Genomic DNA, 17,850 nt, shown 5'->3' with positions numbered 1-17,850 from the left:
AATGATATAGGCCCAAACGGGAGTACTGGCTAGTGATGAGGGCCTGGTCAGTCTGGGAGCAATCATAGAGTCCTCCTGGCCAGGTGGATTTGTAGGCCTGCCGTTCTGACTATACTCTTTTGGCTATTCTGCTTGCAGCTGTGTTGTAGCCCACGTCCCTGAGTGTAACGTGCTGTGCTCACCTGTATGGCTGGCAACTCGGGCCTTGTGGATTCCTCGCTCCTCTGTGGCGGTACTGGTCCCTCGGTGCTGCTGAGCCTCCGGGCTTCTGATGGGGCCAGGAGACCTGCAATCTCCTGCCCTATGGTATCTGCTGCTGGGTATGCAATCCCCACAGCCTCGGACTCCGGTGTCCGGTTCTCCGTGTATGCTCTGGCTAGGACGAGCTATCTCCAGCTCCAGTCCTCAGCCCTTGCTCCTGGGAGTCTACTACTCGACTCTGACACTAGACTCTGACTAACCTAACCCCGCCTCCGGACCCAGTTATAAAGGGCAGGATCCTCCCCTTTCTGGTCTGGAGCAGGAGGTGTTGCATGTACTGTGTTCCTGACTAGGAAACCCCTGTTTGCTCTCAGACATGGGATTACTACCACTGTGGTAACCAGACCCTCTGGGGTGCCACACTTGCGTGACAGTTCTTGATAGGGAGAGATCCCTTCGCGTTCTGGAGGCCGAGTTTACGGAGGCAGCAGGAGGCCGGGTGTACGGAGGCAACATGAGGCCGGGTGTACCGAGGCAGCAGGAGACCCGGTTAACATTAACACCAATGGTGTTTTTTTAGCATCTTGAGTGTTTTTTTATATCTTAGGGGTCACAATTTTATGCTGATTTGCATCTGCAGAAGAAGTTTTACAACAGTAATAGTGCCAGAGAAAACCTCAAAATTAATGTCTGCGTATCCAATACGCAGCTCTCCCATCACCAGTTTAGTTTCCAGTGGTGCCAGCCTCAGCCTTCTAGTGATGGGCAGTCCAGCTCTCTTTGGTGATCTGGGTTATTTGGCTCCGCTCACCCCAAAAAAATCTGGCGCTATGGGATATCCTTATTTATGGTAAAATCACCATGTTGGATGCGGTCACATCCCCTGGCTGGGTAGACGGATTTTTGGTCACATCGGCAGCCTGATTGTGTGATTTTTTTTACCCCCACTGAGCACCATTCAGAAACCACTGGAGGCTCTCGCTGTGGTGCCGGCTGCCATCTTTCACATAAAGGAGCCGTCTCGTTTCTAAGCCGCCCATCACTACTACAGTTCTTGTGTGCTGTATTCCTGGCTGGACATAATATTATATATAATTGTTTGTGTCCAGCATTTTACTATCCTGTAAGTGCATTATAAAGTGGACGTATACTGCAGAGAACAGTAAGAGGACGCAGTAAAAATGCCGAAAGCTTTAGGCCAAGTGAAGCTCAGATGCATCAGCCGCAACAAAGCGCCTTTATCCAGAATTTCTGGGCCATAAAATGTCCATAAAAGCTTTTCTGCTATTATATAGCAATTATCTATGGGTGTTACGGCTGTATATGTTTAGGGCGAAAAACCTGCAGCTGAATCCTAAAAATGATTCACGTATTTCTGCATACATCCACATAAAGATTTACTTTTGGCTTTCTCCATAAATTCTGCTCTTTACAAAAGCAACAAGAAATCTTCAGTAGACCCACGGAGGCCATGACACCCCACGGGCTCCTGCGTCTCCAGCCTGGGACCCACAGAGGCCTTGACCCCCCACCGGCACCTGCGTCTCCATCCTGGGACCCACGAAGGCCATGACACCCCACCGGCACCTGCGTCCCCAGCCTGGGACCCACAGAGGCCATGACACCCCACTGGCACCTGCGTCTCCAGCCTGGGACCCACGGAAGCCATGACCGCCCACCTGCACCTGCGTCTCCAGCCTGGGACCCACAGAGGCCATGACACCCCATCAGCATCTGCGTCTACAGCCTGGGACCCACAGAGGCCATGACCCCCCCACCAGCACCTGCGTCTCCAGCCTGGTACCCATGGAAGCCATGAAACCCTACCGGCACCTGCATCTCCAGCCTGGGACAAACAGAGACCATGACCCCTCACCAGCACCTGCATCTCCAGCCTGGGACCCACGGAGGCCATGACACCCCACCAGCACCTGCGTCTCCAGCCTGAGACCCACGGAGGCCATGTCCCCCCACCAGTACCTGCGTCTCCAGCCTGGGACCCATGGAAGCCGTGAAACCCACCGGCACCTGCGTCTCCAGCCTTTGACCCACGGAGGCCATGACACCCCACCAGCACCTGCGTCTCCAGCCTGGGACCCATGGAGGCCATGGCACCCCACCAGCACCAGCGACTCCAGCCTGGGACCCACGGAGGCCATGACCCCCCACCAGCACCTGCATCTCAAGCCTGGGACTCCATAGCTGTTGATAAACTACAACTCCCAGCATGTTTTAACAGATTGGTGACAATTGAGTTAATGGTGACGTCACCAAATACGTCTTCCTTACACCTCCAGAAAAATAATCCACCTCCAAGAATATAGATGAGCACCCATGAGCACAGAGGACATTTTGCCATCTCTGCCGTAGACACAAATATACATAAAGTTTATTGGGGGCTTTATTTTTGGGGGATGTATTTTCTTGGGAAATATTAGACTCAAGAGCATTGTCATGTGACTAACAGACCGGAGCAGACACAAAGGAACAATTATGGCGCCTAGTGACGCCATATTGGTATGAGAAAAGCCAATACTTCGTTATTTAGTCTGTGTTATAAGCAAATACACTATATGGAGTAAAGTATGTGCCCCCTCCACATCCTCCAGGAGCTTTTCTGACCTTTTTCAATCAATACCTATAGACAGTATGGAGTCGTTCCTCTGCAGATATAACGGCTCCGCTCTTCTTGGATTTCTACAAAATTTTGGAGGCGTCTGTGGGAATTTTTGCCCCTTCATCCACAAGAGCATTGTGAGATCAGACCCTGATGTTGGGGGGAGGCCGGGCTCACAATCTTTGTTCTAGTTAATCCCAAAGGTGCTAAATGGGGTTGGGCTCCGGGCCGCTCATGTTCTTCCACCAAACTTCCCTCCCATGTCTGTATGGAGCTTGTGCACTGGGCACAGTCATGGGGAACAGAAAAGGGTAAAACCCCAAACTGTTCCCACAAAGCTGAAGCTACAATTGTCCACAATGTCTTGTGCTGATGATTAAGATTTCCCATCACTGGAGTCGCGGCCGCCCCCTGATAACAATCTCATAGCATTATCCTCCTCCACCATCTGTACAGCGGCACAATGCAGTCAGGGGGTAACGTCCTCCTGGAATCACCAAACCCAGACACCTCCATCAAACGCAGATAGAGAAGTGCGATCCATCACTGCACAGAACACGTCTCCTCCAGAGTCCAGTGGTGGCGGCTTTACACCACTCCATCCAACGCTCGGCATTGTGCTTGGTGATGTACGACTGCATGCAGCTGCTCGGTCATGCAGCTCCCGGCGGTGGCGCAGTGTTTGTGCTGATGTTAATACCAGATGAGGTCTGGACTCTGCAGTTCTGGAGAGGGTGATGGGGGCAGATATTACACACTGTGGGAGATGAACTTGGATGTTACACACTGGGGGTGATGGGGCTGTTAGAACCCTCCTGTTAGTTTTTGCTATCTTGTGTTTTGCGGTCACGTGACCAGCTGCCTATGTATTCCAGCTCCGCCCTTCTGGCTTTGCTGGACTTCAGTGTTTGACTGTCTTTCTAGCCAGGTGCTTCGGTGCCTATCTCTGTCAGTTTGCTTGGTCCTCTGGGACCTCTAGTACTTTTTGTCAGTTTGTCTTTTGTTCTCTGCAACAACTTCTGTTTAGGAGGTGTCCCATTTTTGTCCCAGTCCTTAGTTCATTTAGGGATCCCTCCCTTAATTCTATAGGTCTTCGTTCAGACTAGCCGAGGACTAAGGCGGGTCTGTTCACAAGGAACAGGCAGCCCGCTAAATCGTAGGGATTCAGCTTAGTCTTACTGTAGGGACAGATTTCCCCTATCTTTCCTTAGTACATGTTGCAGATCATAATAGTAAGTCCAGCCCAAAAAAAAAACTAAAAGTAAAGAAATTCGGGGATCAGTATGGTTTCCGTCCAGGATTTGGCTCAACGCCTGCAGGGATTGTCTCTGGAGGTGGCCGAGCTTCAGCAACACGTGAGTAGCTGTCCTGGAGCGCATTTTGTCGAACCCAAGGTAGGACTGTCTGATGTTTTTTATGGTAAACAGCAAGATTTTTTTTCCTTTAAAAATGCTTGTTTGTTATATTTTCGTTTGAGACCAAGATCCTCTGGGAATGAATCACAGCGCATTGGTTTTATGTCACTTTTGCGCAAAGAACCACAGGGGTGGGCCTTTTCTCTCCAACCTAATGATCCGTGTTTAAGTTCTGTTGAAGAATTTTTTTCTGCTATGGGGCTATTATATGACGATCCTGATCGAATCTCATCTGCTGAATCAGAACTTAGACGTTTGAATCAGGGGTCAGATGATGTTGAAAATTATTGCACACACTTCAGGAGATGGGCCTCAGAAGTTAAATGGAATGATTCTGCGCTGAGATGTTTATTTCTTGCTGGTCTGAGTGAAAGCGTTAAGGATTTGCTAATTGCATTCCCTTCACCTGAGACTCTGCAGGAAGCTATGCAGTTTGCTGTTCGTGTGGACAGGAGACTGAGGTCCAGGGTTAATGATGTAAAAACTCCTGTAACTTCAGGTCCTAGATCCCAGAAAATCTGCTCTGACAGCGGAGAACCAATGGAGGTTGGGGTGATGTCACTCCACTCTCAGGAAAGAGATAGGAGATTCGCAGAGGGTTTGTGTCTTTATTGTGGTAGCTGACCATTTGATTAAGTATTGTGAGCGTCGTTTAAGTAAAGAAAAAAAAAAAGGTCAGTTACGCCCGTATAGCTTGTTTGCACTCTGCAGGAGTGTTTCTTTCTGGGAGTACTACTCTGCAGGGAGATTTGATTGAATTTCAGGTATTTGTGGATTGTGGTTTAACACTTAATGTGATTGATAAAGGGTTTTTGGAAAACCTTAAATTGAAATCCAAACCTTTGTCATCACCTATTTCTGTGGTTGCAATTGATAACACTCCTTTAAAATGTATTACTCACAAGACTGCTGCATTTCCTCTCACTATCAATGGAGGTCACCAAGAAATTTTGGACTTGGTTGTTTTGGATAATTTGCCTTCTCCAGTTGTTCTAGGATTGCTTTGGTTAAGACTGCACAATCCTTTATTGGACTGGTCTACTAATGTGATTAAGTCTTGGAGTCCGAAGTGCTATGATAAATGTTGTAATGGTTGCATTGCGGCTGTGGAAAAAGGGGAATTACCGGTATCTATTCAAGATTTTTGGAGGTTTTTTTCGGAGGAGTCGCAAGTTTTACCTACTCATAGGGATTATGATTGCGCCATTGAGTTTGTTCCAGGAGCTACTCTTCCCAAGAGTCGCTTGATTAATCTGACTATCCCTGAAAGAAAGGCCTTGGAGGAGTACATAGAGACTAGCCTGGCTGCTGGTCACATTAGACCTTCTAAGTCGCCTGTGGCAGTTGGATTTTTCTTTGTTAAAAAAAGGACGGCGGTTTACGTCCATGTCTGGATTTTCGTGAAATTAATAAGATTACCGTACGCAATTCCTACCCATTGCCGTTAATTCCTGACTTGTTTAACCAGTTAGTGGGAGCCAAGTGGTTCTCCAAAATTGATCTCCAGGGGGCATACAATTTGTTACGTGTGAAGGAGGGTGATGAATGGAAAACTGCTTTTAACACTCCGGTAGGTCATTTTGAGAATCTGGTGATGCCTTTTGGTCTTACCAATGCAACTGCATTTTTTCAGAACCTTATTAATGACATCCTGAGACCTTTGATTGGTAAGAATGTGGTTGTGTATTTGGATGACATTTTGATTTACTCACCAGATCTAGAGTCCCATTGGCAGAGTGTACGTGAAGTTTTGCAGTTATTAGGTGATAATTCACTCTTTGCTAAGCTGGAGAAATGTGAGTTCGCTGTGCAGAAATTAGTTTTTTGGGCTACATTGTCTCCAGCGAGGGCTTTGAGATGGACCCTGTGAAGGTTCAGGCTGTGCAGGAAGGGCCTAGGCCTATTGGTTTGAAATCTATACAGAGATTTTTGGGTTTTGCCAATTATTACAGGAAATTCATTAAGAATTTTTCTGTAATTGTTAAGCCTCTAACCGATCTCACCAGGAAAGGTGTGAATATGGCCCAGTGGACTACTGAGGCCATTGAAGCGTTTGAGTATCTCAAAGAGAGGTTCAGTTCTGCCCCTATCCTTATGCAGCCTGATGAGACCAAGCCTTTTTTGGTCGAGGTCGATGCTTCATCAGTGGGGGTCGGAGCAGTTTTGTCTCAAGAGAACAAGGGTGGAGTACATCCTTGTGCCTTCTTTTAGAAAAAAATTTCGGAAACCAAACTGAATTATGATGTTGGAAATCGGGAGTTGCTGGCTATTAAACTTGCGTTTGAACATTGGCGTCATTTTTTGGAAGGCACTAGATTTCCTATTCAGGTTTTCACAGATCATAAGAATTTGATCTATCTGGATGCTGCCAAGCGCTTGAATGCCCATCAAGCTAGGTGGGCACTTTTTTTTTCTCGGTTTCATTTTTCTGTTATCTATATCCCTGGTACTAAGAATGTTAAAGCCGATGCTTTATCTCGCAGCTTCTCTCCTACGGTCGGTGCCGAGGAGGAGGAGAGCATTTTGCAGAAAGGAGTTGTGGTGGCGGCTTTGGACTCCGTTTTGGAGAATGGGATTCTGAATGCTCAAGATGATGCTCCATCTAACACTCCCCATGGGAGGTTGTTCGTGCCTAGAGCCTTTAGGAAAGATTTGTTTGTGGAGTGTCATGAGTCTCGGTTGGCAGGTCATCCTGGAGTTTCGGAGACTAAGAGACTTATCAGTCACAGTTTTGGTGGCCTGGATGGCAGAAGGAAGTCATCAAGTGGGTGCGTCATTCTACTGTGTGCGCTAGGTCAAAGGCTTCACATACTCCTGCTGCGGGGTTGCTTTGCCCTCTGGAAGTTCCTAGTGCGCCTTGGACGCATCTCACTATGGATTTTATTACTGATCTTCCTGTGTCCGAGCGGTTTACTGTCATCTGGGTAGTCGTGGACCGTTTTAGTAAGATGTGTCATTTGGTTCCATTCATTAAGTTGCCCTGCGCGAAGACACTCGCTAAGGCGTTTGTTAAGGAGATTGTCAAGCTCCATGGCGTTCCCACGGATATTGTTTCTGATAGAGGACCTCAGTTTCTGGCTCACTTTTGGCATGCCTTTTGTGACAGGTTGGGAGTCCATTTGTCATTTTCGTCTGGTTATCATCCTGAGTCTAATGGACAGACTGAAAGAAAGAACCAGGATGTAGAACAGTTTTTGAGCTGTTTTGTGGCGGACAATCAAGAGGTGTGGTCTGAGTTTCTGCCTCTCGCAGAATTTGCTCTTAACAATCATACATCCTCCTCTGCTGGGTGTTCTCATTTTTTTTGTTGTACTGGGAGACATCCGTCTTTTGGTTCGTTCTCCAAATTGGGGTCGGAGGTGCCGGAGGAGGGGAATGTTTCCGGTGATTTGGAGAGAGTTTGGACTAATGTACATTGTAACCTGCAAGAGGCTAACAAAAAGTCCAAGAAGTATTTTGACAGGAAACGTAAAGAGGTTTTGTTTACTGTGGGTGACATGGTTTGGTTGTCCTCGAAGAACCTGCGGTTGAGGATTCCCTCTAAAAAACTGGGTCCTAAGTTTGTGGGTCCATTTAAAGTGCTTCAGGTTATTAACCCATCTGCTGTCAGGTTGGATGTCCCTACTTCCTGGAAGATTAATCCTGTGTTTCATGTTTCCTTGTTGAAAAAGTCTGACGTATCTAATAGGGACGCCACTGTCACAGTTCCTCCTGTGGTGGAAGACGGCGAATATGAAATTTCTCGTATTTTGAATTCAAGATGGCATAGAGGGAGATTACAGTATCTTGTCTCCTGGAAGGGTTTCGGTCCCGAAGACAACTCCTGGGTAAGGACGGATGATGTCTCTGCTCCTAGGCTTGTTAAAGCTTTCCACAGGAGGTTTCCAGATAGGCCTGGGCCTGGAGGATCCGGAGGATCCTCATAGAAGAGGGGGTACTGTTAGAACCCTCCTGTTAGTTTTTTCTATCTTGTGTTTTGCGGTCACGTGACCATCTGCCTATATATTCCAGCTCCGCCCTTCTGGCTTTGCTGGACTTCAGCAGTGTTGTTTGACTGTCTTTCTAGCCAGGTGCTTCAGTGCCTATCTCTGTCAGTTCGCTTGGTCTTCTGGGACCTCTAGTACTTTTTGTAAGTTTGTCTTTTGTTCTCTGCAACAACTTCTGTTTAGGAGGTGTCCCATTTTTGTCCCAGTCCTTAGTTCATTTAGGGACCCCTCCCTTAATTCTATAGGTCTTCGTTCAGACTAGCCGAGGACTAAGGCGGGTCTGTTCACAAGGAACAGGCAGCCCGCTACATCGTAGGGATTCAGCTTAGTCTTACTGTAGGGACAGCTTTCCCCTATCTTTCCTTAGTACATGTTGCAGATCATAACAGGGGCCAGATGTTACACACCGAGGGTAATGGGGCCAGATGTTACACACCGAGGGTAATGGGGCCAGATGTTACACACCGGGGGTGATGGGGCCGGATGTTACACACCGGGGGTGATGGGGCCGGATGTTACACACCGGGGGTGATGGGGCTGGGTGTTACACACCGGGGGTGATGGGGCCAGATGTTATACACCGGGGGTGATGGGGCCGAATGTTACACACTGTGGGAGATGAACTTGGATGTTATACACTGGGGGTGTTGGGGCCAGATGTTACACACAGCGGGTGATGGGGCAGCATGTTATACACTGGGGATGAGGGGGCCGGATGTTACACACCGAAGTGATGGGGCCGGATGTTACACACCGGGAGTGATGGGGCCGGATGTTACACACCGGGGGTGATGGGGCCGGATGTTACACACCGTGGGAGATGAACTTGGATGTTATACACTGGGGGTGTTGGGGCCGCATGTTATACACTGGGGATGAGGGGGCTGGATGTTACACACCGAATTGATGGGGCCGGATGTTATACACTGGGGGGTGATGGGGTCAGATGTTGCACACTGGGGGTGATGAGGCCGAATGTTACAAACTGGGGGTGATGGGGCCGGATGTTACACACCGTGGGAGATGAACTTGGATGTTACAAACAGCGGGTGATGGGGCCGCATGTTATACACTGGGGATGAGGGGGCTGGATGTTACACACCGAATTGATGGGGCCGGATGTTATACACTGGGGGGTGATGGGGCCAGATGTTGCACACTGGGGGTGATGAGGCCGAATGTTACATACTGGGGGTGATGGGTCCGCATGTTACAAACTGGGGGTGGTAGGGCCGGATATTACACACTGGGGGTGATGGGGCCGGATGTTACAAACTGGTCATGGTAGGGCCGGATGTTACACACTGGGGGTGATGGGGCCGCATGTTACACACTGGGGGTGATGGGGCCGGATGTTACAAACTGGTGATGGTAGGGCCGGATGTTACACACTGGGGGTGATGGGGCCGCATGTTACACACTGGGGGTGATGGGTCCGCATGTTACACACTGGGGGTGATGGGTCCGCATGTTACACACTGGGGGTGATGGGTCCCCATGTAACACACTGGGGTGGTGGGGCTGCATGTTACAAACTGGGGGTGATGGGGCCGGATGTTATACACCGGGGGTGATGGGGCCGGATGTTATACACTGGGGGTGATGAGGCCGGATGTTATACACTGGGGGTGATGGGGCCGATGTTATACACTGGGGGTGATGGGGCCGGATGTTATACACTGGGGGTGATGGGGCCAGATGTTATACACTGGAGGTGATGGGGCCGGATGTTACAAACTGGGGGTGGTAGGGCCGGATGTTACACACTGGGGGTGATGGAGCCACATGTTACACACTGGGGGAGATTGGTCTTCGTGTTACACACTGGGGTGGTGGGGCTGCATGTTACAAACTGTGGGTGATGGGGCCGGATGTTATACACCGGGGGTGATGGGGCCGGATGTTATACACTGGGGGTGATGAGGCCGGATGTTATACACCGGGGGTGATGGGGCCGGATGTTACACACTGGGGGTGATGGGGCCAGATGTTATACACTGGGGGTGATGGGGCCGGATGTTACAAACTGGGGGTGGTAGGGCCGGATGTTACACACTGGGGGTGATGGAGCCACATGTTACACACTGGGGGAGATTGGTCTTCGTGTTACACACTGGGGTGGTGGGGCTGCATGTTACAAACTGTGGGTGATGGGGCCGGATGTTATACACCGGGGGTGATGGGGCCGGATGTTATACACTGGGGGTGATGAGGCCGGATGTTATACACCGGGGGTGATGGGGCCGGATGTTACACACTGGGGGTGATGGGGCCAGATGTTATACACTGGGGGTGATGGGGCCGGATGTTACAAACTGGGGGTGGTAGGGCCGGATGTTACACACTGGGGGTGATGGAGCCACATGTTACACACTGGGGGAGATTGGTCTTCATGTTACACACTGGGGTGGTGGGGCTGCATGTTACAAACTGGGGGTGATGTGGTCGGATGTTATACACCTAGTGTGATGGGGCCAGATGTTACACACTGGGGGTGATGGGGCCGGATGTTACACACGGGGGGGTGATGGGGCCGGATGTTACACACTGGGGGTGATGGGGCCGGATGTAACACATTGGAGGTGATGGGGCCGGATGATACACACGGGGGGTGATGGGGCCGGATGTTACACACTGGGGGTGATGGCTGGATGTTACACACTGGGGGTGATGGGGCCGGATGTTACACACTGGGAGTGATGGGGCCGGATGTTACACATGGGGGGTGATGGGGCCAGATGTTACACACTGGGGGTGATGGGGCCGGATGTTACACACTGGGAGTGATGGGGCCGGATGTTATACATGGGGGGTGATGGGGCCAGATGTTACACACTGGAGGTGATGGGGCCCGATGTTATACACTGGAGGTGATGAGACCGGATGTTATACACTGGAGGTGATGGGGTTGCATGTTATACGCTGGGGGAGACCGGGCCGTATGTTATACACTGGGGGGTGATGGGGCCGGATGTTATACACTGGAGGTGATGAGACCGGATGTTATACACTGGAGGTGATGGGGTTGCATGTGATACGCTGGGGGAGACCGAGCCGGATGTTATACACTGGGGGTGATGGGGCCGGATGTTATACACTGGAGGTGATGGGGTTGCATGTGATACGCTGGGGGAGACCGGGCCGGATGTTATACACTGGGGGTGATGGGGCCGGATGTTATACACTGGAGGTGATGGGGTTGCATGTGATACGCTGGGGGAGACCGGGCCGGATGTTATACACTGGGGGGTGATGGGGCCGGATGTTATACACTGGAGGTGATGGGGTTGCATGTGATACGCTGGGGGAGACCGGGCCGGATGTTATACACTGGGGGTGATGGGGCCGGATGTTATACACTGGAGGTGATGGGGTTGCATGTGATACGCTGGGGGAGACCGGGCCGGATGTTATACACTGGGGGTGATGGGGCCGGATGTTATACACTCGGGGGGGGGGGGGTGATGGGGCTGGATGTTATACACTGGAGGTGATGGGGTTGCATGTGATACGCTGGGGGAGACCGGGCCGGATGTTATACACTGGGGGGTGATGGGGCCGGATGTTATACACTGGAGGTGATGGGGTTGCATGTGATACGCTGGGGGAGACCGGGCCGGATGTTATACACTGGGGGTGATGGGGCCGGATGTTATACACTGGAGGTGATGGGGTTGCATGTGATACGCTGGGGGAGACCGGGCCGGATGTTATACACTGGGGGTGATGGGGCCGGATGTTATACACTCGGGGGGGGGGGGGGTGATGGGGCTGGATGTTACACACGGGGGGTGATGGGGCCAGATGTTACACACGGGGGGTGATGGGGCCGGATGTTACACACGGGGGGTGATGGGGCCGGATGTTACACACGGGGGGTGATGGGGCCGGATGTTACACACGGGGGGTGATGGGGCCGGATGTTACACACGGGGGGTGATGGGGCCGGATGTTATACACTGGGGGCAATGGAACTGAGGGAAAAAAATCTGAATTCAGTCATTAAGACGCGAATCCAATTTCTCCATATTGTGTATATTCATAATAAATGAGGATGATGGGATTAGCATAATGAATCTATACATACTTTATTATATGGCTCTGGCTTTATACATGTTTCATACATATATTTCCAGACCAAATTAATTCTACCCATAAAAATGATTAATAAATAAGGAGCTGATGTGGCCGGGAGGAAAAGGTGACCGATTGATAAGAAAGCAAAAATTCTATAATAGGAAGACTGAACCAAAATAATGCAAATTTACCAACATTAGAATCTGTATATTTATAAGCTGCACCCGATCATGCCGGGGACTGCACCCTTGTGTAGGGCTGTTGTCAGGTGCGGAGATTCATTTCTAACACCTATAACGCGTTGTTATATAGATCCGGCCTGGTTTAGGACAATGCAACCCCAACACTTTATCACGACAAGCTAGAAAAACCCTCGACAAGCTGCAATACGCATCCAAACCACTAGATGGCAACATAAGACATATTTATAGCACAAACATCTCCCAGCAGAGTATCATATATACAGTATATATATTTTTTCTTCTTTTCAAATCTGTTATCTCACACCCATTATCTTGGGATAGGTCGAGCCAAGAGACAAGGAAGGACACGATTTGCCCTCATCTTGTCCATTGTCTGAACCATGGTTCCCATTGTACGAGTTTACACGCTGCCTGTAGAAGTGATTTTCTCTCAAGGCTCCTGTGTGACCAGTTTTAGTCAGAAAATTCTGCAGCATGAGAAGGGCTGTCTAATCCTACTTTCTGATAACAATCGTGTACATGAAACATTCGGGCAGGACTGGAATTTTTTTTAGATCCTGGAAGGCTTTTTTCAAGATTTGCCAGCTCTTCCCAAAATTCAAGAGGTCTCTCATTTTCCCCGGAGCTCCTTGACGTTCTGGTAGAGTTGGCGAATATGTTGATGCCACCTCTTCATTGCACCCCCCCATCCATGTCTCATGCCACAAGCCGTGTTTGTTTTCCTGGACAAGCTGTGATATTGATCTCTGTGATTGCCGCCCTGAGATGAGCAGTGAGAGCTCAATATGGCGTGCAGCAAAGGCTGCTCTATCTGCGGATCTCCCCCTGCTGAGAGTTTCTTACTGAGACAGGGTTTTTCATTACATACAAAGCAAAGGGACTTCAATCACTTCTACAATATTCTATCTACAGGGACCACAGAGTCTGAAGTCTAAACCTGAACATCAAATGTTGCCACGCAACATATTGCAGATTTCTGTAACCAGTTACTCTCCAGCACAATAGGTATTGGAGTTTCCACTCTCTGCTGCATTTATTTCTATAATTGTATCATCATATCGGGCCCTCACTGCATAAAATTATATATATATATATATATATATATATATATATATATATATATACAGTACAGACCAAAAGTTTGGACACACCTTCTCATTTAAAGATTTTTCTGTATTTTCATGACTATAAAAATTGTACATTCACACTGAAGGCATCAAAACTATGAATTAACACATGTGGAATTATATACTTAACAAAAAAGTGTGAAACAACTGAAAATAGGTCTTATATTCTAGGTTCTTCAAAGTAGCCACCTTTTGCTTTGATGACTGCTTTGCACACTCTTGGCATTCTCTTTTTGAGCTTCTAGAGGTAGTCACCGGAAATGGTCTTCCAACAATCTTGAAGGAGTTCCCAGAGATGCTTAGCACTTGTTGGCCCTTTTGCCTTCACTCTGCGGTCCAGCTCACCCCAAACCATCTCGATTGGGTTCCGGTCTGGTGACTGTGGAGACCAGGTCATCTGGCGTAGCACCCCATCACTCTCCTTCTTGGTAAAATAGCCCTTACACAGTCTGGAGGTGAGTTTGGGGTCATTGTCCTGTTGAAAAATAAATGATGGTCCAACTAAACGCAAACTGGATGGAATAGCATGCCGCTGCAAGATGCTGTGGTAGCCATGCTGGTTCAGTATGCCTTCAATTTTGAATAAATCCCCAACAGTGTCACCAGCAAAGCACCCCCACACCATCACACCTCCTCCTTCATGCTTCACGGTGGGAACCAGGCATGTAGAGTCCATCCGTTCACCTTTTCTGCGTCGCACAAAGACACGGTGGTTGGAACCAAAGATCTCAAATTTGGACTCATCAGACAAAAGCACAATTTTTCACTGGTCTAATGTCCATTCCTTGTGTTCTTTAGCCCAAACAAGTCTCTTCTGCTTGTTGCCTGTCCTTAGCAGTGGTTTCCTAGCAGCTATTTTACCATGAAGGCCTGCTGCACAAAGTCTCCTCTTAACAGTTGTTGTAGAGATGTGTCTGCTGCTAGAACTCTGTGTGGCATTGACCTGGTCTCTAATCTGAGCTGCTGTTAACCTGCGATTTCTGAGGCTGGTGACTCGGATAAACTTATCCTCAGAAGCAGAGGTGACTCTTGGTCTTCTTTTCCTGGGGCGGTCCTCATGTGAGCCAGTTTCTTTGTAGCGCTTGATGGTTTTTGCAACTGCACTTGGGGACACTTTCAAAGTTTTCCCAATTTTTCGCACTGACTGACCTTCATTTCTTAAAGTAATGATGGTCACTCGTTTATCTTTACTTAGCTGCTTTTTTCTTGCCATAATACAAATTCTAACAGTCTATTCAGTAGGACTATCAGCTGTGTATCCACCAGACTTCTGCACAACACAACTGATGGTCCCAACCCCATTTATAAGGCAAGAAATCCCACTTATTAAACCTGACAGGGCACACCTGTGAAGTGAAAACCATTTCCGGTGACTACCTCTTGAAGCTCATCAAGAGAATGCCAAGAGTGTGCAAAGCAGTCATCAAAGCAAAAGGTGGCTACTTTGAAAAACCTGGAATATAAGACATATTTTCAGTTGTTTCACACTTTTTTGTTAAGTATATAATTCCACATGTGTTAATTCATAGTTTTGATGCCTTCAGTGTGATTGTACAATTTTCATAGTCATGAAAATACAGAAAAATCTTTAAATAGGAAGATGTGTCCAAACTTTTGGTCTGTACTGTATGTTTTAATGTGCTAAAGTTAGAAACTTCAAAAAATAGAAGTGTTAATAGTTTATTTTTATCAATTAACAAAATGAAAAGAGAAATCTAAATCACAACAAAATTTGATGCCTTCTTCACTTCTTCTAGGTACCTGTCACTTGCACACAGTTTTTGAAGGATCTCAGCAGGAGATTGTTCCAAACATCTTGGAGAACTAACCCTGATCTTCTGTGTATGAGGCTTGTGCGGATCCTTCTGTCTTTTCACTGGGGGCTGATATTACTAGCTGGGTAAGGGGCCATTAGCCAAAAATTTTCCCTGGCTATTAATAACAGCCCACAACTGTTTGCTTAGTCTTTACTGGCAAGATTACAGGAGGACCCTAGAAAAAAATTAACGTAGGGTCCCCTTATAAAATCTAACTAGCAAAGGCTAGGCAGACAGCTGCAGGTTGATAATAATAGCCAGAGAAGGGGCCATGGATCCTGGACCCCTCCGAGGCTAATAATGTCAGCTCTCAGCGGCCCCATACAATGAGCCAAATCTGGCGCTTAACTTCTGCTTTTCCCACTTACCCTGGTGCTGTGGCAAGTGGGGTAATAGGGTTGGGGTTCATGTAGCCCAGGTTATTAATGGAGGGCGTCTATAAGATTCCCCCATTACTAACCCCGTAGTAAAGTTTTCGAAATAAAGACACGGCTAGTCTTATATTTTAAATACAATTCCACACGGTTTTAAGAATTTATTTAAAAATAAAAAAACACTGTATACTCACCTAACACCTAATCCCCGATGCCCTCGTCTTCTGTAAGAAACCAAAAATAAAAAACAACCATATCCCTCACCTGTCCGCCGTGATGATGTAATCCACAGTGTCCCACAACGATCTGGGTCACTTCTACTGCAGTCACACCAGCAATCACTGGTGTGACTGTTGTAGAGGACAGCACTCTATACACTGACAGGAGTGTAATCACACTGAGCAATCACTCTAGTGCCCTCACTTACTGCATCAGTGTTGCGTAGGAAAATTCTCACTTGGCACTGACGCCATAAGTGAGGTCACCGGAGCTCTCAGCTGATGAGCTCCAGTGACCTCACTCCCCACAGCTCAGCGCTATACACTGCCGGGAGCGATTGCGCTCCAGTCAGTGTATAGTGTGCTGCCGGGTGATCGGATCGCCGTGGGACATCAGGATGACGGCGGACAGGTGAATATAAGGTGTTTTTATTTTAATATTGACTTATGTTTACTTTTTTTTTTACTCTGCGCACAGACGCCGGCTGAGGACACTACTTCTCCCCTCAGCTGCACTTGCTCCCGCTACTGTCAGCGGGAGCGGCAGTTGGATGATGGGAGGAGTAGTCTCCCGCGGGCAATTCTGTATGCGTTTTTGCCACGTTTTTGACTCGTTGACTTGATATGAGTCAGTCAAATACGCAGCAAACATCCACAGTAAATACACAAATATTTTTATACCTGCGTTTTAGCTGTGGATTTGACTAACTGAATTGAAGTCAATGGGTAAAAAACGCTGCAGAAACGCACAAAGAATTGACACGCTGCAGATTTAAATGCAATGACAATCCTGACAGGAGAATTCCTGATTATGTGCACAGCACTTCAGGATTGTCATTTCATTAGCTGGCAGACGGATTACCTAGCGTTTTTGTCCCATTTCAGCACGGGAAAAAAACTCTTGAAACCACACCAAAAACGCACCGTGTGCACATAGCCTTAATCCTGATCAAATCCCCAACTTAATTTGCTGAAATGCAGCCACAAAGTTGTAGGAGTTGTGCCGCTCTCCAGACTTTCGAAATCAAACTTTATCCTGTTACAGTCAAATATTTCAGATTTTGACTCCTCAGTTCAGAGAACCAGCTGCCATTTTTCTGCACCCCAGTTTGTGCATAGTTGAGTCACTTGACCTTGTTTCCATGTCCTAGGTATGTGTTTTGGGCCACAACTCTTCGATGAAGACCACATGTGTACAGACTTCTCCGAACTGTAGATGGGTGTATCTTGGTCCCATTGGTTGCTGGCAGTTCTGAGTTGATGGCACTGCTGGACATCTTCTGATTTCAAAATGAAGTAACACGATGTGTCTTTCATCTGCTGAACTAAGATTCCTTGGCCAACGATTGTATCTACAGTCCTCAACCTTTCCCATTTCTTGATGCTTGTTTAAAAGAGATTGAACTACACATTATAAAACTCAGGTCTGCTTTTGAATCTTTACCTGGGAGAGACCTTGCTGATGAAGTACAGCTACCTTGTGTCTTGTTGCTGCGCTCAGTCTTGCAATGATGCATGACCTGTGACATGAGACTGTCTTCCACATGTTCACATTTGTAACAGAGTGTGCTTGTTCCTCAACCAGGTTTAAGCCTCCCACACCGCTGTTTCTGTTTCAGTTAATGACTGTTTCAACTTACATATGAAAACAATCATTATTATCACCTGTTTGGTATAATTGGTTATTCACACACTCGACTATAATCCTACAAAATATTGATTTAATTTACATTTCTCTTGTGGACATTCGCATCTTGTCTCCCCCAGGCCAACTAACCCTACGAAATCTGCCATTGTTGGTCTGCAGGCCTCTGG

Source organism: Phyllobates terribilis, unplaced genomic scaffold, assembly GCF_046119375.1.
Source record: "Phyllobates terribilis strain yellow unplaced genomic scaffold, ASM4611937v1 Scaffold_3__8_contigs__length_932513732, whole genome shotgun sequence".
Classification (NCBI taxonomy): domain Eukaryota; kingdom Metazoa; phylum Chordata; class Amphibia; order Anura; family Dendrobatidae; genus Phyllobates; species Phyllobates terribilis.
Note: the sequence above shows the minus strand (reverse complement) of the source record.